The 20,000-nt window shown below is 37.2% G+C and overlaps 1 protein-coding gene across 1 annotated transcript in view; it reads right to left on the bottom strand.

The window, feature by feature from the left end:
- NPAS3 (neuronal PAS domain protein 3) overlaps positions 1 to 20,000 on the bottom strand; it is a 611,298-nt gene that overhangs the window by 105,367 nt on the left and 485,931 nt on the right. The gene's annotated exons all lie outside the window — the stretch shown is intronic.

Below are 20,000 nucleotides of genomic sequence, written 5' to 3'. Positions count from 1 at the left end.
CATTTAATTATTTTGTATTTGCCAGTCTACAGAGACCACAATCTGTGGGGAAACGAGAATAAAGCACAAGCAAGTAGAAATCCCCCAATAAAAAATGAGGGGGGGGGGGGGGTGTTTTCTAAAGCAAGCTGAAATATGGAGTAATTCTTAAGCAATGGAGACAGAGTATTCCTGGTTTCAGGTGTTTGTTTTTTAAGCTAGACTCTATTGCTTTCGCAGATTCTCTCAAGTCCGAGTGTTATTTACTGCTGGCACAGATGGTCATACTTTTGGAATGTGAGCATTTCCAATACAACAGGTTACATCTGTCCAAAGAGAAGGGGGTAGGGATAACATCGATAGACTAAATAAGTAAATGCCTCTTTTAAACTAGAGGTGAATTTTATCATTCTGCAAAGGTGTGCAATGAGTAGACTGCAGGTTAAAGACATTTCCTTTTATATAATATATTTAGAGACTTTAAAGTTTTATTCCTTTTGGTTTGCTGTGGTTAAGGTTTCTGATTTTTCCTTTCTTTTATTACATCTTGCATTCACACCTTTTCGCAGGCAAACAGATACCCACAGTGATATCCATAGGCAGGGAGTAAGCTGCAAGGCTGCATCTCAATGGCAAATCCCTGCCAATTATGTTAAAACTAATTATAAATCTCTTTCCTGTAAAATCATAACCCTAGCTGAAAATAATCCACCCCCCCAAATAGAACACGGGTTACATTTTAAAATAGACTTTCCCCCAAGGTTAAATTTAATGTCTTGATTGCACATATTCCCAGAAAATAAACGGTTCGATTGCAGCAAGCAGTTTTAGTTTGGTTCATCTAAATTCTAAAAGTGAGGTTCACGCACCTTTGCTAAAATCATCAGTGAAAATGAGACAGTTCGGTTTTAGTACTAAATCATACTCCACAACAGCGTTGCACTTCCAGGAGCTACATCATCCTACAGTAACTATTTCATTCATCTGGTATTGTTACAGAGCGTAAATCAGGATTCATAAATGATCAGTTTGTATCCTTTGGGAGGGAGGGATTACATGTAAATAATCCCTTTAATGTACGCATCGCCTCTAAGCATTTCACACAGCAATAAATTGGTAAACTGAATTTGAGCAATTAAGAAATTAAATGAAACTAATAAAATGTGTATTTTAATATTTCTTGATGGTTATTTGGGGATTAGTGAATATGAAAACAGCCACTCTCCTTCTGTATGAAGGTAAACTGCAGCACTTTGATAAACTCTATCTGTCAGCTTTTCACTACTGCATTTCAATCACAATTCCTCTTTTGAAATACTTCAGCATATCTTTCATTCCACGGCTGTATTATTAACTACATTAAACTACGAAGTCCAAGTACCCATTTCAAATACAAGTACTCACACATCCCATAGCAAATGGCAACAAGAAAAACTACCTCAGAACATGCCACATATAAAATTATTAACCCTAAATCTTTGAGGCAGGAAAGGCAGCATGACAACTGAAGCTTTGCTTCACTCCTCTCCACTCTGCACCCTCCTGCTCCCACCTCCCCAGAAAACAGGGTTCAAGGGCAGCCTGGGCAGAAGTGAAATGAGAAAACACATGAGCAGGAGGTAAACTAATAGCAGAAACACAGAAATGTATGGGCTTTATAGAGCAGGACATTTACCAGACGGAGACCTTGGCTACCTTATTTGCCTTCAGGAAGCAAGCAAGGCACACTGTTCTGAGCTAATGGTGAAGCAAAGTAAGGGATGTTCCAGCATACGATCTGTAAGTACTTTGTAAGGACACATGGCAAGGCTCATGGTCACTGTTACTGAGCCCATGGAAACCGAGTTCTAGTTGCTCAAACTGGAATTTTGCATACATTCTACTAAGGTATTTAAAACAAACAAACAAACAAACAAACAAACAGATTATTTTTTTGAATAACGTTATTGTTATTCATTCATTTATTATTGTTACAAGATGTTGCAAATAAACTTGTATATTCTCAGGCTATGGATGGGTTAATAACACCAGTGCTGTAAATATGAAAGATGAAATAAAAATGCAATTATATTTCCCTTTTCTGCATATGGGGCTATAAGAAGAGCTATGATCTAATTTGTTCTTACTGCCAATCTTGATATGAACTCCAGATCATTTTAAACTAATCCCTGCAGAAAGAAAAGAGTTCATTGGAAGGAGGAGAAAATGCCTGATAATGCCAGCTCTGCAAGTTGCTTGGATAGGCGGAAGAAAGTGGGAGAATAGCCCAAGGTACTCTAGCTGACAGTTTAGCCATGCAGCTTGTATTTTACTTCCATAATCATTTATCAAAACACAGCAAAATGAACAGCACTGAGCAGCTTGTGTTCCTATCATAATGTAAACCTCTCAGTACTTCATGTACAATAATACCTCTATGAAAATCAAGCCGTGTTACTTCTGCTTCTTTGTACAACACTCTGCTTGTCTAAGAGCAGCAAGTGACAACACGTCCTCCAGTAAGTGAGATTGATTATTGGTGCTTCCGCACATCCATAATCATGATGCATGCAGCACAGAGAAATGGAATTATTTTCATATACTGACCCGATTGGCAGAAATAACTTTTTTTCTAACTGAACTGAATATGTATAGGATGCATGCAATATGCTCTAGAGGAATGAGTACTGTGCTAGCTGTCAAAAGGTCCCTAGCTATACCCCTGCCTTGTGTGGCTCTAAGCAAGACGACTCATGCATGCTGACTGCATCTGCTACTCTTCAGTCACAATGGTCACCGCCATAAAGAACTTAAGTTACCAATGGTTACCATTCTGTAGTATCTGAGATACTATTGTTTTAGTATTAAACAATAGTGAGAATCTGAAAGAAGCATGAGAACCATGTGGTACATGGTGAAAAGTATGGCCATGGTAGGTCTGGATTTTATTTCAGTAACATTGGTTTTACAGCTGGTTAACTGTACTGACTTCAAAAGAATTGCTACAGATTGTTATTAATGAAGTGATGTGGAGTGTAGACCTCTGTATCTACTTACAGCAACAGGAAACTGCAGATTCCTTAGCAGAAAAACTGGTTAGCAATTTTTTCTTTTCTTTTACAGTGCATTAGACAATAGGTTTTTTTTTTTCATGCTGTTTCCAAAAATCTCAGAGGACTTAGTATATTCAAGAAGTTACTATTATGCCATAAAATCCTGCAAGTTATAAAAACATCTGAGATATTAGCATTTCATATTTGGTAACTTTGCAGTTTGGTGAATAATGTAACTATTTTGAAGTTCAGGTGACTTTTCTAAATCAGAATCATCACATCCTGCTGGAGAAATGGAAACAAGGATTAATTTGCCTTTTCAAAGAGGCACATCGATAGCCTTTGCTGTTCTCCCTGTACGAAGCAATACTAACTGTGGTATTATTGCAACAACAGAAGTTAGTGCTACAGTAAATCTCATTTGATTAAACAGATAAACAGTACTTTGAGGCTGTGGAATGGACAGTGCACTGTAAACTCCTGAATGATTAAGGAGTGGTTAAGGGGTGATTAATTAAATATTTTTTAAGGTGTGATATGGTAACAAATAGCTCAGCAACAGAAAAAGCAGTAATATACCTATGACATATCGATTTTTTCTGTATTAGTATTAATACACCAAATTGTGGGTAGTTGAATAAGCATTTATACGATCAATGTTCTGGTGATTTCATGTTTCTCTAGATACTAAACTCCATGTAACCCAACAAGGAAGATTAGAGGTGAAGTATGAAACGCAATATGACAATTGCTGCACTGTACTACAATTTATGAAGTAGTGTACCAATAAGAAAATGAAAGACAATGCGTAATCACAATTAGAATAGGTTTTCTTCTGGACCAGTAGGTATCATAGGTCCCTCTTCATAACTTTTACATATCACAGGATACCGCTGAACATTGAACTGCTTTGGCAGAAATGCTATGTTCTTTCCCTGTCCATCTTGCAATTTTAGTTCATGTATCTCAAGGACAGACACAGAAACTGAAAATCCTTCTGAATAAAGTTTTGTATATGCTAGTAGAGAGAGGAGAAAGAAAATCTTGCCTTCAGTAGTGAATGGGATAGAATAAGAAGTCTTTCAATTACTGTACACACATATATATATACAGCAGCATGTAACTCATTTAGCATAGGTTACCAAGAAAAAAAAATATCCATGAAATTACAGCAATTATCATTAAACTGTTGACATCAGTGGAGGCACTTTCAATTTAGTCCAATGTGGGAATACAGAATGAGATTCAAATTTACCTTTCAGGAAACATTATAAGAAAAGTCTTTGCAGTGTCTCCCCAAAGGCCAGGGTCAACTTTTCAAAAGCAGCCTTTGATTCTGGATGCTCAGCCTGAGACGTCTCTTTTGAAAATTTTGCCATGGATATAAAATCCTTAATACCTTTATCTTAGGCAGCTATCAACTAGAGATTTTTCCTACTGGGACCGGGTGGGGACTTGTAGCCTTCTGCAGCTGACATAAAGTGGCACCTAGTCTATCAGGAGCAGGTATATGCAAGGCAGCTAACACTAGCACTGGGTATTAAACAGACATCTTTGGACACCTGCTTTTGCTCAGCTCAAGTCCCATTTTCTCTCATACCTTTGTTTTTATTTTCTCTTCATCTTGAACAGAGATTGCCCACGGCAGTTCTTTGCAACTCTATATAACCTGAGAATGAAGGAATTAAAGTTCTTTGTACAAGTCTCTGTGACCCTGTGCCAGGCTGGAAGGGGAGCCCTTCCAATGTCCTAAGGATCTTGCAGTCTAAAACCTGAGTGAGACTATGGTTTTGTGGGAGGAGACCTCTAAATTAAGTTAGATGCTCTTATAGCTTCTGTCTTCAAGACTGTGTCAGGATGGATTTGATCAGGTGCATAGAAGGAAATTGGGGTATAGGCTAAAAGCCAAATTTCATAGCTTTCTCAAACTACTTTCTAAAACACATTTGCATTTTACAAAATTGTGTAACAGAAGAAAAGATTCTGCTATTCCTTTGGGAAGGAGATTTCTCATTCACTTTTCCTTAATACACTGTGGAAAATATTTCCAGAACGCCTTTTTTGTTTAAATAATTATTCTTGTTGCATTTCAAGCCAGCCCATTCTCCTTCTCAAGTCATTCACATGCCTTCTCTACTTCCCATCTCAAATTCTCCCTCTTTCCTTCAGTCTTCTTTTGTGTCCCACTGGAAAATTCCATCCTTTTTTCTTGCTACCCAGACCTGGAGGTCACTCCAAGTCTGAAAGCCACAGAAGACTTCTGTGGATGCAGGAACAGAAAAATACTACTACATTCAAACGCAACAGCTGAAAGGCGAGAGCAAAAGATAACTGCCAAGATGTTTAGCTTCAGTTCCATGACAGATGAGGGAGACAGGAAAATAAGAGCAAATAGAAAAGCAAAGCCTGAAGCTGCAGAGAAAGGCAGGAGTTATACATGATGGAGTTGGATATTGTCTGAAAGTAAATGCCTTCCTCTTAAGTGATTAGCCATATTGATCACTTAGGCATTAGAGTAATACTTTCCACAGCCAGATTATTACAGGATTCACAAATGTGTTGGTAGAGTGGGACACGCTTGCTTTCCTGCTTGTTGTTACAGCTACTTTTGTGCTTTCCCTTCTATGCAAAATTAGCCATCTACCCACAGCTCTAGATCCTAAACATTGCATAAATATGTTGAGTTGCGTCTTTTTAATTCTTTCAATTGGTTTACATTGGTCTTGGCTCTGAAACAGTCCCTTCTGTGAGTGTTTGTACATCTGTATGACTGACAGAACACAGATGGATGGTTTAGCACACGAGGGTGTCCTGTGCGTACCTCGTATCCTGCAACATTCAGCACAACCCTCACATTTCATATGCCACTCCTAACAATCACAGCATTAACGTTGAATCATGAGAGACTACATTAAGATTTATTGACCCTGGATTTGGCACTTTATTTTGTCAAGGCAAGATAATATTATGGGAGTTTTCAAACTTGATACCACACTTACTAGTATTACCCCATTGTCAGCAATCAGGGATTCCTTTCCAAATGTCCTGAAACATCCTTTTCTCATCATGACTCTTGTCATGAGCTACATTTGCAATGTTTGGAAGTGGAAATCACCAGTTGGCTTCTGTTGTAGAATAAATCTCCTTTCTCCTTCACAAAATCTTTTATTCTTGAAGAAGGAGTAAATCTAGCTTAGTACTCCATTTGTTTTCCAGCAGCAAAATGAATGACCTTGTTGCAATTACATTTACAGTAAAAAATATAGCATTTACAGTATTTGAGTAAAGTGACTTTGGTTGTTTTATTTATGAATATTGATTTCTGCATAAAGATACCATTTCTGCTTTACTCTTACTTTTTTGGTGAATGAGCACTAATATTGGCTCTTAGATGAGCCACAGCAGGCACTGCAGAAAATACTGCTGAGGGTGTAAAGACCTTGTCACACTATTTAGCAGCACAATGCCAACAAGGATGAGAATGGAGTATTTCTCTCTGAGGGTTAGTTCTTACTCACATTGATGTCTACAGGAGCTTTATCATCAGAAATCAGAAGGTTTTTGATCAGACTTTTTAACAGTAAGCACTGGAGTTCTAAACTCACTGTAAGCAGTGAGGAAAAAATCCTCCAAAACTTATTGATATGCAAGGGTCGTGACTCCTGCTCCTTTCTTTCTGACCACTTCAAGTGTTTTATTTTGCATTTTTAAATACTAAAATGCTAAAAGAACAGAAACAGCGACAGAGCAGCAGCACATCAGGTGCCGCTATACCTGAAAGAGGCATTCCTAGGGTAGATCTAATGTTTGGTTCCTGTGGTTTCCAGCTGTCAATGAGCTGTTTTCCCTGTATTGTTCATATTTGTCTACTAGAAACAAAGTGGAAATCACTGACCACGCTTAAGCTAGCTCCTAGACCTCTGCCATCCTCAGCCACGGCCACAGCACACCCACAATTTCCCTCAAACACAAAGAAGCAAGAAAAACCTGCAGGGATTTTAATTAGATCAGTTCTACGTATTCTAAGAAAAATGTTGCACTTACTACTTTTTCATTTCCTACCGAGTAGTCCAAGTTGAATAGGATCAAGGTTTACTTATGGAGCTAAATCAAGTTACTTTTATCTTGGGGAATAATGATCAAAAGATAAAGTAGCCAAAAATCCCAAACTGCAAAAGCATAAATCAAGTAGAGATACAAGAAGTCCAATGTGCATAGATGGCTTTGACTTTAATGGAACAGAATACTGAGAGCCTTTCACATTCAAAGCACTTTGTAGACTAAGTGGACTAAGTAGTGCTGTTGTATTCAAATGTGGCATCTCTTAGGCACTCAGAAATAGCTCAGAGATTGCATTGGATAGTGGGTGTTTTAAGATGAGATATGTTTCCTAGGGCATTGTTTTGCTTTGTTTTGTTTTGGTTTATTTTATTTTATTTTTATTTTATCTTGTAATGCTCTGTCAAAATGCCCTGGGAACAGAATGCCCAGACAGAAAAGAAATGCATGGCCCTCAGTTTTGTCTTCTCTAACATTGGTGCTGGTTTGAACTGTCTCACTGGTTTACAATGTATTTATGTGCATAATGATACAGGGTAAGAACTATCCAAGAGTATGTATATCTACTTCTGTTGCAATGTTTGAATTCTGAAGCCAATTTAGCTCGATCATCAGTGTAAATAAAGAAACAAACAAACCTGTCTGGAATAAGTTTTATCAAATACTCTGCAGATTGTGATAGATTGGTTTGGGTTGGATAGGAAAAAAAGCAGATCCATCTGCTGTGCCATCAATTAAAGGATGGAGATCTGCAAATGGGATGCAGCTGATTGGTTCCTATTAAATACTCAACTTTTAGAGATTCACTCAGTGACCTGGGAGCGTGTATATTCTCCCAACACTGACATTTCTACTTGGCAGCCATGTTATTTTATTAGCATAGTGTCAGCAAACTGGATGTGTTGCTTTGAATTTCATCCGTTATCCACTGTATCTATTATGAGTACAGTACCTCACAGAACCATTTAGAGTACCAACTTGACCTAGTAAAGAGAAAAGGAAGGAAAGCAAAAATCAACAAAGTATTAGAAAATAACTGCTGAAACTCTTGGGGTGCTGGAAATTGTCCGGTCTGCACAGAATTGATGTGAGACACATCACTGGTAGTTACAATGCTGCATTTATTTAATCTGGTTCACTAGCTCATTTTCTGATTTCTATCAGCAAATATATGATGAGTCTTAGTAGCTTACCACACCCTTTCACTTAGAGTGAAAAATCTACAGAAAATCAAAATTACTACTAAAAAAAAGATGAAAACTTATCAAATGTAAAATTAGATTAGGAGTCAATCAAAATCCAACTGTGAATTTATCATTTCAATGAATTTCAATGAATGGTTTAAAATCTGTTTGAAATCTATTTGAAAATGAATATGTAATAATACAGACATATCTCTTTTTCAAAGCTAGTATTGTCAGATGTATTCTGTGCATTATAATTCATGAACAGGGTAGATGACTATTTGAGAAGTATTAAAATGAGCTGACTTTTCAATACAAGTGTCTTGACAATAAGTTTTTCTATTCTTGGCAATTCAGAAATGTAGACAATTGTCCTAGAAAAATAATATGTATTGTAATATTCATTGTACAGTAGTAGTATAGTAAGTGGCAATTCTGGACATTACAAGAGACACAAGGATTATTTTCTGTGATTGCACAGAGAATACTTGGATTTCTTGTGAAGCTTTTGCATTGGAAATGAGATTCATCAGTCTGAACAGGGCAGGGTTAGAGCCCTTAGCAACATGCTTATTTTGTAGAAGGTCACTCAATAATAACTTCCTCTGCCCTCCAAGCTTATTAAGACTGACTGGCATATATTAATGAAAACACCTGATTCTCCAACCATAAAACCCAGACAAAGACTTTATTTTAATATTAAGGAAGGAACCCTTAATTAGCAGGGTTTCAAAAATGTCAGCTTCTTCTATTAGCTGTTCTGGTCCATCAAAGCCATAATCCCTACTGTCAAATTTCATCACATGATAGACAGTTTGCCGGCTATCTTTTTTTTTTTTTAACTGATCATACTGACTGAAGCTTTTTATTTTGCCATCACATTTAACAAGTTTGCATGCATTTCGTTGTTACATTGCTGATTTTACTCCTTTCAAAGTCTGCCTGTGTCAGCTAAAAGAAGAAAAAAATCTGAGGAAACATAAAATATTACACATTGATACACAGACATATAATTAAAGACTTTTGGGGAGAGTTCTCATTCACAATATTGATTCTTTTCTAGGGCATGCAAATGTGTTTCTGTGAAAACATGAATAAAAACCACCGTTCACAGATGAATTTCCATTTCAGGCATGTTACAAGCAAAAAAAGAACAAATGCTTAAAACATTGTGAAGACCTTTGGAGTTGCACATTCTTTAAGATTAACCCACAGTACACCTGCATGCTAGATGAAATTTGTTCAAGTAGATATTGCTTGCACTGCCTTTCAAAGGAGAGAGATTGTGTCAAATTTTACTGAAACAAACATATCAATTTAAAAAGGATATATATTCTAACTTCATTCAGCATTTCCTTATTTATTAGACATTCACAATCACTGAAAATCCAATCTATTTACTTTGCTTAAAAGAAGGAAATAGTTTACTATCCTATTGCAGACTTGTAAATCTTCCCGTACAAACTCTCTCAAACATTGCCTGTGGATTTGATAAAGCTGTGTTCCCAAAACCAGCATGCAGGTATTTATCTCACTTATGTAGGTTTTCTCTTCTTGAACAAGAAAAATAAAAATTATACAGATTTTGTAGGATGACAATGTAGACAGGAGAAGTAAACTCCTATGTTCTTTTCATGCTTAGTTTTTCTTTAAATCTTTAAATCTTTCCTTTAAAATTTTTAGATTTCTTTATTAATAATTTATGCAACCCTGCACATATTATAAATGATACAGTAAAATGAAGGAGTCTTGATGTTGAAGATATAACTGAATCCAGCTAAGAAAAACAAATTCCCAGGATTCTGGAAAAATAAAGAATTTTTGGAGTGGAACAAATGGTAACATTTGTATTTTAAAGTAGAATGGAAGCAGTCTGAAAAAGAAGAGCTGCTACAGCTAACAAATGAGATGTACAGGCTTCTGCCAAGAACTGGAGGCAGCACGAGAAAGCCAGAAGCAGGAAAGGAAATGGAATCAATCTGAGAGATTGCTGTAGGAACCTAAAGGAAGTGAAGCAGAGTCATCAGAAAAATAAAAATTTTGGGATACTTAGAGGTTGGTAAAAAAAGAACTTAACAGTCACATTTTGCTCAGACTGAAGAAAAAAGTGACGCTGACGGTGGATCAGGAGGGGAAGATTAAAGCAATGAAGGTCATTGAAAACAAAATAATTGAGAAAGAGATACAGACGAAGGGACAAATTTTGGATGGATTTATATCTAATAATGCAATTGGATTTAGGGACAGCCGACTTGTATAGCAGGTATTCTGGAAGGCATGGAGATGAAACCACAATGGTGAATCTGGATAATGGGATGACAGTGAATTTTAAGTTGTGAGAGAGAAAGTAGAATGGATAAAAAGTACTTTATATCTGTACTTTTGCAGTATTCAGCACTACTGAAGAGCTGACAGGAGGGAGAAGGTTCTGCAACCTCAGAGACGCATACTGACTGCAAAGAGTCCCCAGTTCTAAAGACAAAAGACACCTTTGGAGCTTGGTGATACTTTTTGTATCTGAAATTTCTTCAGTGTCTGCATGTTACATCACCTAATACATGTTAGGAAATAGTAGGCCAAAAGTTCACTTTTGCTTAGATTGAGATATGGGCAAGAAATGCAGAAGGAGGTAATTGAAATACAACTGCAAATCTCAGTAAGAAGGGAAATACTGACAGAAGCAGGAGGAAAAAACCTGAGGCTCAGAATTAGAGAGGCCTATGGAAACCTTTGGAAGAGATGAGAGGGAAATGGCAAAAATGGAGCTGAACTGGAGAAACATCAGCAGAACAGAGGGAAATTAAGAGCTAATGCAGGACATACAGACAGCAGTCAGGGATATGACCCCTGAGAAACAGAACTGCAAAAAACAAGGAAGGAAATGGAGCTTCTGGGAGAGAATGATAAATGGAATGCAGACAATAAATCAAATAAAACAAGAATAGCAAAAGATACAGGTGTCCGTTAATCGACCCACTAGCTATAACTTAGCTATGTAACTCAGTCGATATTTAGTGAAAGTAAATATCCTTCCTACCTCAGGAAAATAATTCCAGTTCTTCACACTGTGGAATTCTTCCCACTGCTAATAATTGCATAAACCTATATGTGTTAGTCCAGGATCCTTGTACCACTGTCTTTCTGGAGGTAAAAAAAAAATCAAATACAATCTGATTGTACATGCCTGAACTAGCTAATGAAACATTATAAAGGGTTGTATTTATTTTATCTGCTTAACGTTACTTCGCTGCTTCCTGAGTGCCTATGTCTATTGCAAGTGACAAGTATGTTTCTTAGCTGAATTTACAACTAGCCACTCCATCCTTTTTAATGGCTTTAAGTGACTGTGAATATTTAGTCATATGATTTTTCTCTCATTTAATTAATTTAGAAATGAAACTTGCTATTTAGAACAGCAGAGTTCCTTGCCTTTTCAATGATGCATCTAAGGAGTGGAGCAACCATGAATGGGAACAAGATAATAAGGCCAACACATGAAGTTCGGTTCTCCCTCCATCATTGCTCACAAGACCTACTAACTAACAAATAGTATAACAGGAATAAAAGAAAGCTTTATGACTTGTAGACTCTGAGTAATCTTTATCTTGCAAGGTATGTGACAACTGACATTAGGTTTGAAAACTGAGTTTGTCCTCTAATTACATCCAACTGAAGTTATTTGTATGATTAAAACATCCATGATCCAGTCACTGTTGTGACTCCACTGTAGAGTAAAATGCATAAACCAGCATCTGTAACAAGCAAGCATATATTTTCCAGGCTTTTTCCTTTCTCTTATTCATTGTATTTCTTCATATTTTTATATATAAAATAGTTCCTTTGTCTTTGTTTTTCTTCATCTCCCCATGGCTTATACATTCCAGTGTCTCGTCTTACACAACACATCACAGTGAGGATCTTTTCACTACTTCTTTGATCAGTCCTGCTGTTCTGCCAGCACACAGGTTCTGTCGGGGTCCAGCATCTTTCTTGTACTGTTCCCATTCTGAACATGGGGCTGATTCCATGGGTATCATATACGAACATAAAAGAAAGGAAGAAGGAAAAAGGAGCAAGAGAGGCTATTCTGATTGATAAGAATCAGATGTTTATTTATGGCTATGGCTACGAGCTGAGAATGTCCAAGAATTGGTATGTCTTGCCAGCCATCACTGTGCAGTCATGTAACTATTGCATAACAAGGGAAGACTCAGAGTACCTAATAGAACAATAATTAAGAAAGTCTCCATCACTTCTTTTAATGGTTGCTCTAGCTGAGAAATACTGTCAGGCCTTGATAGCATTTTCCGTTCATGAAGAATGAAGCATGTTTTATGCAAAAAAATAATATGGATAAACATTTTCTTGCCCATATATGGTTTCACTTTCTTTCCTAGTACCAGACAAGAAACACTGTCCTGGCTTACAATATCTCAAAGGGGTCCTAACGGAACACTGAGCTTCTCGTGGGAGGTGGTGAGTGATGTCCTTTGCCTTGCCTGTTTGCTCTGCTTGGCTACTGGCCAGGGTCAACCCTCCACAACTGCCGAAATGTATTTCGCCGTTCTGTTAACAGGGTAGAATTTTAGCTGAGTAGTTAGCTCAAGGGACTGGAGGTCTGGGCTTGTAACTTTCTGAATATGAATTGCTGTCAACTTCGCACACCTTAGATAAATCTACAATGACTCTTATTCCCTTCATGTTAAGTGGCAACACTACTATTTTCTTAGTGTAGGTTCTGGGGATTAAGTAAGTAATGGTAGGAACATCAGAACATGAAAAATGCCCTACTGAGCTACAGTGGCTCACCTAGCCCAGTGCTCGCTCTCCAGCAGTGGCACTAGGAGCTGCTATTGTGATAAGTATGTGAGAGTGGCCACGTTCAGCGCTGGTTCCCCAATATTCACAGCTGTTGCATTAGGCATGTTACAAGGTACAGCCCTGCCTAGTCTCTTTAGCATTTGTTTATGGGTCTGTTGTCTATGAACCTGTCTAATCCATTTTTGCACTAGTGGACACCCATCAATCCCAGAAAAATATTTCATATTTAACTGATCTTCTCATAGATTCAATGAGTGCCTCCTAATTCTAGTACTGCAGGATTTTGTGAATAAAAGGCCTGCCTCAAACCACTACAATTTTAATTTTGTAAACTTTTATCATAATGTCCCATTAGTCTTTTTTCCAAATTGAAATGTCTCAGCCTTTCTCTTGTCTCCTTGTAATGCAGCTGTTCGAACCCCTTGACCCCTGTAGCTACCCTTATCAGTACTATAACTCCACACTATAACTCCTGTCTGGATGCAGGGACAACTGCTCATAGTACTCAAGATATAAGAACACCAAGGTTTTATGAAATGGCAGATTGATGCCCCCTGTCTTGGCCTGCCTCAATATCCTTTCTTATGATGCTGCTCCATTTAGGCTGCTCCAGCATATTCAGTTGACAATTTCAGAGAACTATCCATAGTGACTCCAGGATCTTTTTTCCGAGTTGTAACTACTGCTCTAGTTGAACATGTTCATAGTGCTCTCAGCATGGTCAGTGCCCACACAGCTATCAACAGACTGCAGAAACAAGAACAAAATAGCATTACAAATGTTCTCTGTCATACTTTGGGTATGACAGTGTCTTAAACCTCAGATGTTCTGTCGCTATGCTCTTACTGTCTACTTGGAAAACTGTATGGTGTTGCCTCGCTGCTGGAATCAAGATGCTGTATCACAATTTACTAACATGGTAACTTGTATGCTTGGCTGACACTTCCTAAGCCTGTATTCAGCATAATATTGGTATCTTATTGTAACTTGTAAATCATATTGCGTGTATAATATGCTTGGTTTATATCAGATGCAGCCAGAATAGTGTATTTATGGACTAACGGTCCCTGGCAACTGCAAGCGACAGTGATGCCTAGTTGAGGAACAGGAGGAAGAAAAAGGTAAAAGAGCAAAAGGATAGCATAAGGATTCAGGCAAATGAATGTAACTGATTTTTTCAGTCACTACAAATTAGGGTGAGAAATTCTGATTTACTTTCTTTGGAGCAATATACTTTTGTGGGTTGGAATGGTCAGTTTTTCACTGACAGGCATGAAAATTCAAAACTCTTCAGTTGGAAACGAGTATTATAATCACTGACTGGAAATTCTGCCTGCTGGCAAGGTAAGCTATTATTTTTGTATATACTGTGCACAATTAATACTGGTGTATTTGGACAAACTTGTGCTGCAAATAAAGCTGTGGCCTTTCCTTGCCAAAAACAGTGTAATATCAAGCCATCAGGACTTGCATTTTGGAAAAGGATGGAAAATGAATATGCCAGAGATAAAAGGAAAAATATACTGCTTTAAAGAAATGGTAAATCACTGAATTTAAGAGATAGGGAATTAGGTTCAATGATAGTTCAGTGTGACATTTTGTTCCTTGCCTTTCCTATTACTGCAGGAAAGAACTAAAGGACGCTAAATGAGATCTTGATGTAAATATCTAATTAGCCTTTTGCAGTCCAAAAATTGCCCATAAACCATATTTTCCTATGTGTACAGTCTCTACTCAAAGTGTAATAAAATTCTTACATTTCAGACTTTATAGGAGTTTAGATGTACAGATTGCACTGACTGTAGCACATGGTAAGTAGCCCAAAACATTAAATACATTGCTGAGGATAAACAAATCTTCAATTTCCTTTTTCAAAGTTGGTTTATATTTTTATACTTCTCTGCAAAAGGCTGTTCACTAAATTGTAAAACTCTCCTGTAAGTATTTTTACACATTGAACTTACAGGAACTCACTTTTCAAAAGAAAGTAGTAGCTTGGGGACAGAAGCTGTACCACACATGTGCAGCCCTATCTATGATTTACTTCTCCACATAAGGCTCTTTTAATGGATTTTTTGGGGTACTTGGAAGCAGACAGACAAACATACACAGGGTCTGCTTTGGAGATGAGTTTGCTCACGAAAGAATGTTCATCTGTATTGTTATCAATTAAATTGCCATCAGTACTGCAGGCACCTCTGGCAGGGTTCCAGGCTCCAAAGAGGTTGGATTGACTTGCAGTCCTAGAAATAAGGGTCAAACTGACTCTCACCTTTGCAGTACTGATAGAAGCCCTATATAAATCACTCGATATATAAATATTTATTCGTCAACAGTTGGCTAGTCAACAGCATGGTGTGGTCTGCACATATTTCATAAAGCAGATGGTTTACATTTTCTGAACTCAAGGCAAAAGTCAACACTACATGACGTTCGCTTCTTAACAGTGTTTTTTGACTACTGATACACTATAATTGTCAGAGTTTCCACAAAATAACCCAGGTCAACTCCTAACAGTCTGGGGGACCGTTCTTACATTCTTATAGTCATTTAAAGAAAATATGAACTTCTGAAATGAACCGCACACAGCTCACCACACTGACATATTGTGATTTATACCAAATTCAGGACTACTTTCTTATCGTTATCTGTGCCAGCTTCACAAAACTATTACAGTTTCACTTTTTCTTTGTGTCTGTAACGGTTCCCCATCGTCCTGATAAGTGGGCAGCCATTTCATTTCTCTCTGTATAGATAGAGCTGTGAAGGAGAATTAGATTTCAACACTTACATAACGGAGATTAATTGATTGATTAGATTATTAATTAAAGTTTCCATTAAATTCTCTTTTTAAAAAGCACAGGATTGTGGATCCCCAGGGTTTTTTCTAACCCTTGAAATCATAAACAAGAGAATGCATAACTAAACATTGTATCTTATCTTGTGAAGAATAATTAAGCCAGTGGATGGCATTGCTATGAAGGAAAATATTTTTCCGTCCGAAATATTATCTTCTATTTTTCTTCTACAAACCTTATGAAAGAGAAAGAGATTTTTGGGTCCCCTCAACTGCAATAGAGGAACAGCCACAAAAAAAAAAAAAAAAAAAAAAAAAAAAAAGAAGCTTGGTTTAAACGAATGCATATACGTAAGTATGCCTGTGTGCATGCATGAATGTCTGTTTGGGGTTTGTATGCTATTCATTTTTAAGAAAAGAAAAAGAAATGAAAACATGACTTAGGCTGTTTTAGATTTGAACTGATGTGGTCTACCTAGAACTTCCAGCCACATAATGTTTCAAAGATCTGTGGAAAAATAAAAACAGCAAGTGGCCTTTTAGGTAACCCATAATTAAAAGCAATTTTGAGCTGTCTTTTCAGGGAAGCTACCCAGGGGAAGTATTTGCTACCTGTTTGACCTTCACAATTGTGAGTCCTTGGCAGTGTCAGCGACCCTCTGAACTGAATTCAAAACTAATCTCTAACAGAAAAAGAGAAACAGAATTCATGCAAATCATATTAATTCCAACATTTCCCCAGTGAGCTGAGTATAAACTACAGCCTAATTAAATATTTTTTAACGATGTGAGTAATTTTTGCCAAGGGGCGGATTCAGGGGAAAATTTAATATGAGATCACAAAAGCTGTTCCCAGCGTTGATTCTGTAAATTAATGACTATCTGCCTTATGATAAAAACATGCTGCCAAGAATGAAAATGAAGTCAGCAAAGCTTGCTCTATTTGTCTAACAACCAAATATACAGAATGCAAAACTTTAAAGGATATGGAAAATTTCCATTGTATGTATGATGTATTCCTGATAAAGATGCAGGGCACTGACAGCATAAAGCTGCTCTGTATTATACAAGAATATCAACTCATTAGTTATCACTAATATAGTGTTAGCTAGTGTTAGGAACTTTAGTGAGATGGTGCCAAGCACCAACATCAAGATCCTGCGAGGTATTTATTAATGTGTGGGTAGGATAATGTGCTGTGACCATTTCATAAACTATCTCTAAGACACACTGAATGCTGCACAAATTTTTAGAGTTGCTCACAACCATCCATCCGTCTTCCCTAACACTTAAAAAGACCTTGTAACTGTAGTATCTGGGCACCAATCTTAAGTGCTTGTCAGAAAGAAGATCTCATTAAAGCAATGTTATTAGTGCTTTCAAATAACAAATGCACAAACATTAAAACTATGATCAAGAAAAACTGTATAAAGAGACAGGAATTATTGATGCATCAGCCAGACCAGCTTTTTATCATGATTTGGAAATTAAACAGTAAGCCTTATGTGACTGAGAGGCTGTTTTATCAAGTATAGTTTTAGATCAGATATTGAAGATACTCATACGCAAAATCCTCTGTTTAACCAAGAAAATACTCCTTGCTCTTTGTTCTTCTCATGCTAACCTAACTTGTAACAAGACAGACAGTTAACACCAAGGAGTTACAAAGCGTCGCCAGATAACAGGTGACTGGGACTTCGGTAGCACCCTGGTCAAGAGGCCAGCCCATTGTACGGACTTTGCAGCTCTATTTATTTCAATTTCTGCCAGTGCTGGCCACTGGGCTGAATTTACAGCTTTTCAATTAGAAGGTCGTTCTGTGCTAACTAGCATGCCATTGCCTCATTATAATCATAAAATTAGTGAGAAAAGACTAGCATGAATAATATGAAGGGCCAATCTGAAAGGTGAAGAGGTGTTTTTTTCTTCATTCATCGGAGATGGGAATAAAGCTTGCTGTTGTTTAGAAACAAATATTTTGCTTATAGTGCATGAGTCTCTTAGGAAAGAATTACTTTAAAATTTTTCTCTACTTCAGAACAAATAAATTGGTCTTTTTCTGTAAATTAACCTTGGCAGATGAAAGGACACTTTACAACTGCTGAACAGTGTAACTTAGGGCACAGCTTTGTATGATGTGAAATGTATGTGTGACATTTTAAATTTGAAAGCACTGCAACAGGATTTTTATATTTCTGAATTTGAGTTTAGTAATATTACATCTTTTTGTAAGCATAATTACATTAATTAAAGTTTTTAAAATAAAACAAATAACCTGGGGAATCAGTTAATATCAAATGCATCTTAGGATATTAGTTAATTTACTATTTGAAAGCCGAGAATGGCATTGAGACTTCAGTATGCCTGTGAACATGCTGCAAATTACAAGTCACCGCTTCACAGAGATGTAAACTACACCAAGGACGAGGACTGTTGTAATTCCCCTCAAAACACTGGGAAAAACTACTCAATCTGTCATATACAAGCCACAGAATGTACAGTCTTCCAAGCAGCCATGGAGCTCCACAGCATGCAGAAATAGAGAAAAAAAAACCCACAAAAATGTAAGGCACTTCAGGATTACAAAAATGTTCAACCCCCACAATTTAAGATATAGTCTATTTAATGAAAACCTGGAAACAGTCTTAGTTTCAGTCTGAAAAGCACAGATCATATTTAAGGAAAAATTAATAATTTTTGGTCAAACCTGGCAATAAGTTGTAAGCCACTAGAAAAGGAAAAGGAAGGTTGAGCGTGTGACCCAATTTTCAGGGGAACACTTAAAGATTATAGTGAAACAGTTCAATGCCCACCGTTCTCTGTGGTTACCTGCTCTATGTTCAGGCCACATCCCACTCTCCCAGAACTTAGCACTTTTCTAGATGAACTCACCCTGTACTCAGCAGCCACTGATGAACACACGCATCCAGCCAGCGGCAGCCCTGACCTGCTGTTTTGGCTGACCTGCTTGAGTCTTGCAAAGAGATGCGCTGTTGCCCGAATTGAAAGGTTGAGGCCCTTTGCTAACGTATTCCAACTGAACATGTCTCTTGTTATGCTCTCACCTGTTTCATTTGGCAAAAACTGAGACAGTCATTAAGGGGTTTTGTTGCATGTGTGAAATAGAAACTTATCCATGGCCTTCCCCAGACCACAAAAGACAGTTGGAGTGGAACGTAAAGTTCAAGCTTCTAAGGCCCCCACCACTGAATCTCCTTTTCTGGAGAAACCAACTGCAGAAGGCAAACAAAAAGGAAGTCTAAGCATTTTTTTCCCATATATACTGAAAGGCATCTTATGAAGACCTTCAGACTATAATAGCACATGAAATGAGAGCTGATGATGTAATGTACAGAGGGAAAAGGAGAAATCTCATGGTGTCTATCTGCAGTTTTTATATTACGCAGCTGTAGCTGAGAGAACCTGTGATAAAAGCATTCCAATGTTTACTGCTCTGTGCATCACAAATCCCCAAATATATGATTAAATAGAAGGGAATTTGATAAAAACAATAAAAACATTCAAAAGACTAGTGTAAGTTAGGTGTCTACATACCTTTGAGAATTACTCAGATGATTTTAAAGCCCTGTGTAACTAAAGATACATATCAGATAATTTCAGTCGTGCAGTTCAATTTGGGGATGAGAAAATACCCATCTATAGTTTCAAAAAGGCAAGCTAAATCAGGCCTAAGTCCTTTGGGAATGCTAACAAACAAATAGTTTTACCAAATAACAATAAAAGGAAGCAATGCATGAAGAGTAATGGAGGAAACTAAAGATGGGTACAGAAAGCACAAAAAATTGAACACCTGTGCTCAAAGTCCTATTTCATGATTCCATAAAACCTGGGAATTCTGAGGAGAATTTATCTAAATTGACCTTTTGCATCTTTAATTTTTGGATGGTTATTATTATCTACAGAAGTATTCATAGTTGTGAGAACTACTAATCTTTGCAGGATTGCCAATGTGTATAATTTAACTGCAAGACTTGCAGTAACTTCAACTTTTTCCTTAAAGTCCTAGACTCTTGCATCACACAAATAGTACAGAATTTCAGCTTTCCTCTAAAGCTGCTAGCCCATGTTGCAAAGGGAAACTAAAACTTAAAAATCCAGAAAGTGAAA

The sequence above is a fragment of the Falco naumanni genome, chromosome 7, assembly GCF_017639655.2.
Source record: "Falco naumanni isolate bFalNau1 chromosome 7, bFalNau1.pat, whole genome shotgun sequence".
In the NCBI taxonomy this organism is placed as follows: Eukaryota; Metazoa; Chordata; class Aves; order Falconiformes; family Falconidae; genus Falco; species Falco naumanni.
The sequence above is the reverse complement of the archived record's forward strand: the minus strand, read 5'-3'. Positions and strand labels throughout refer to the sequence as shown.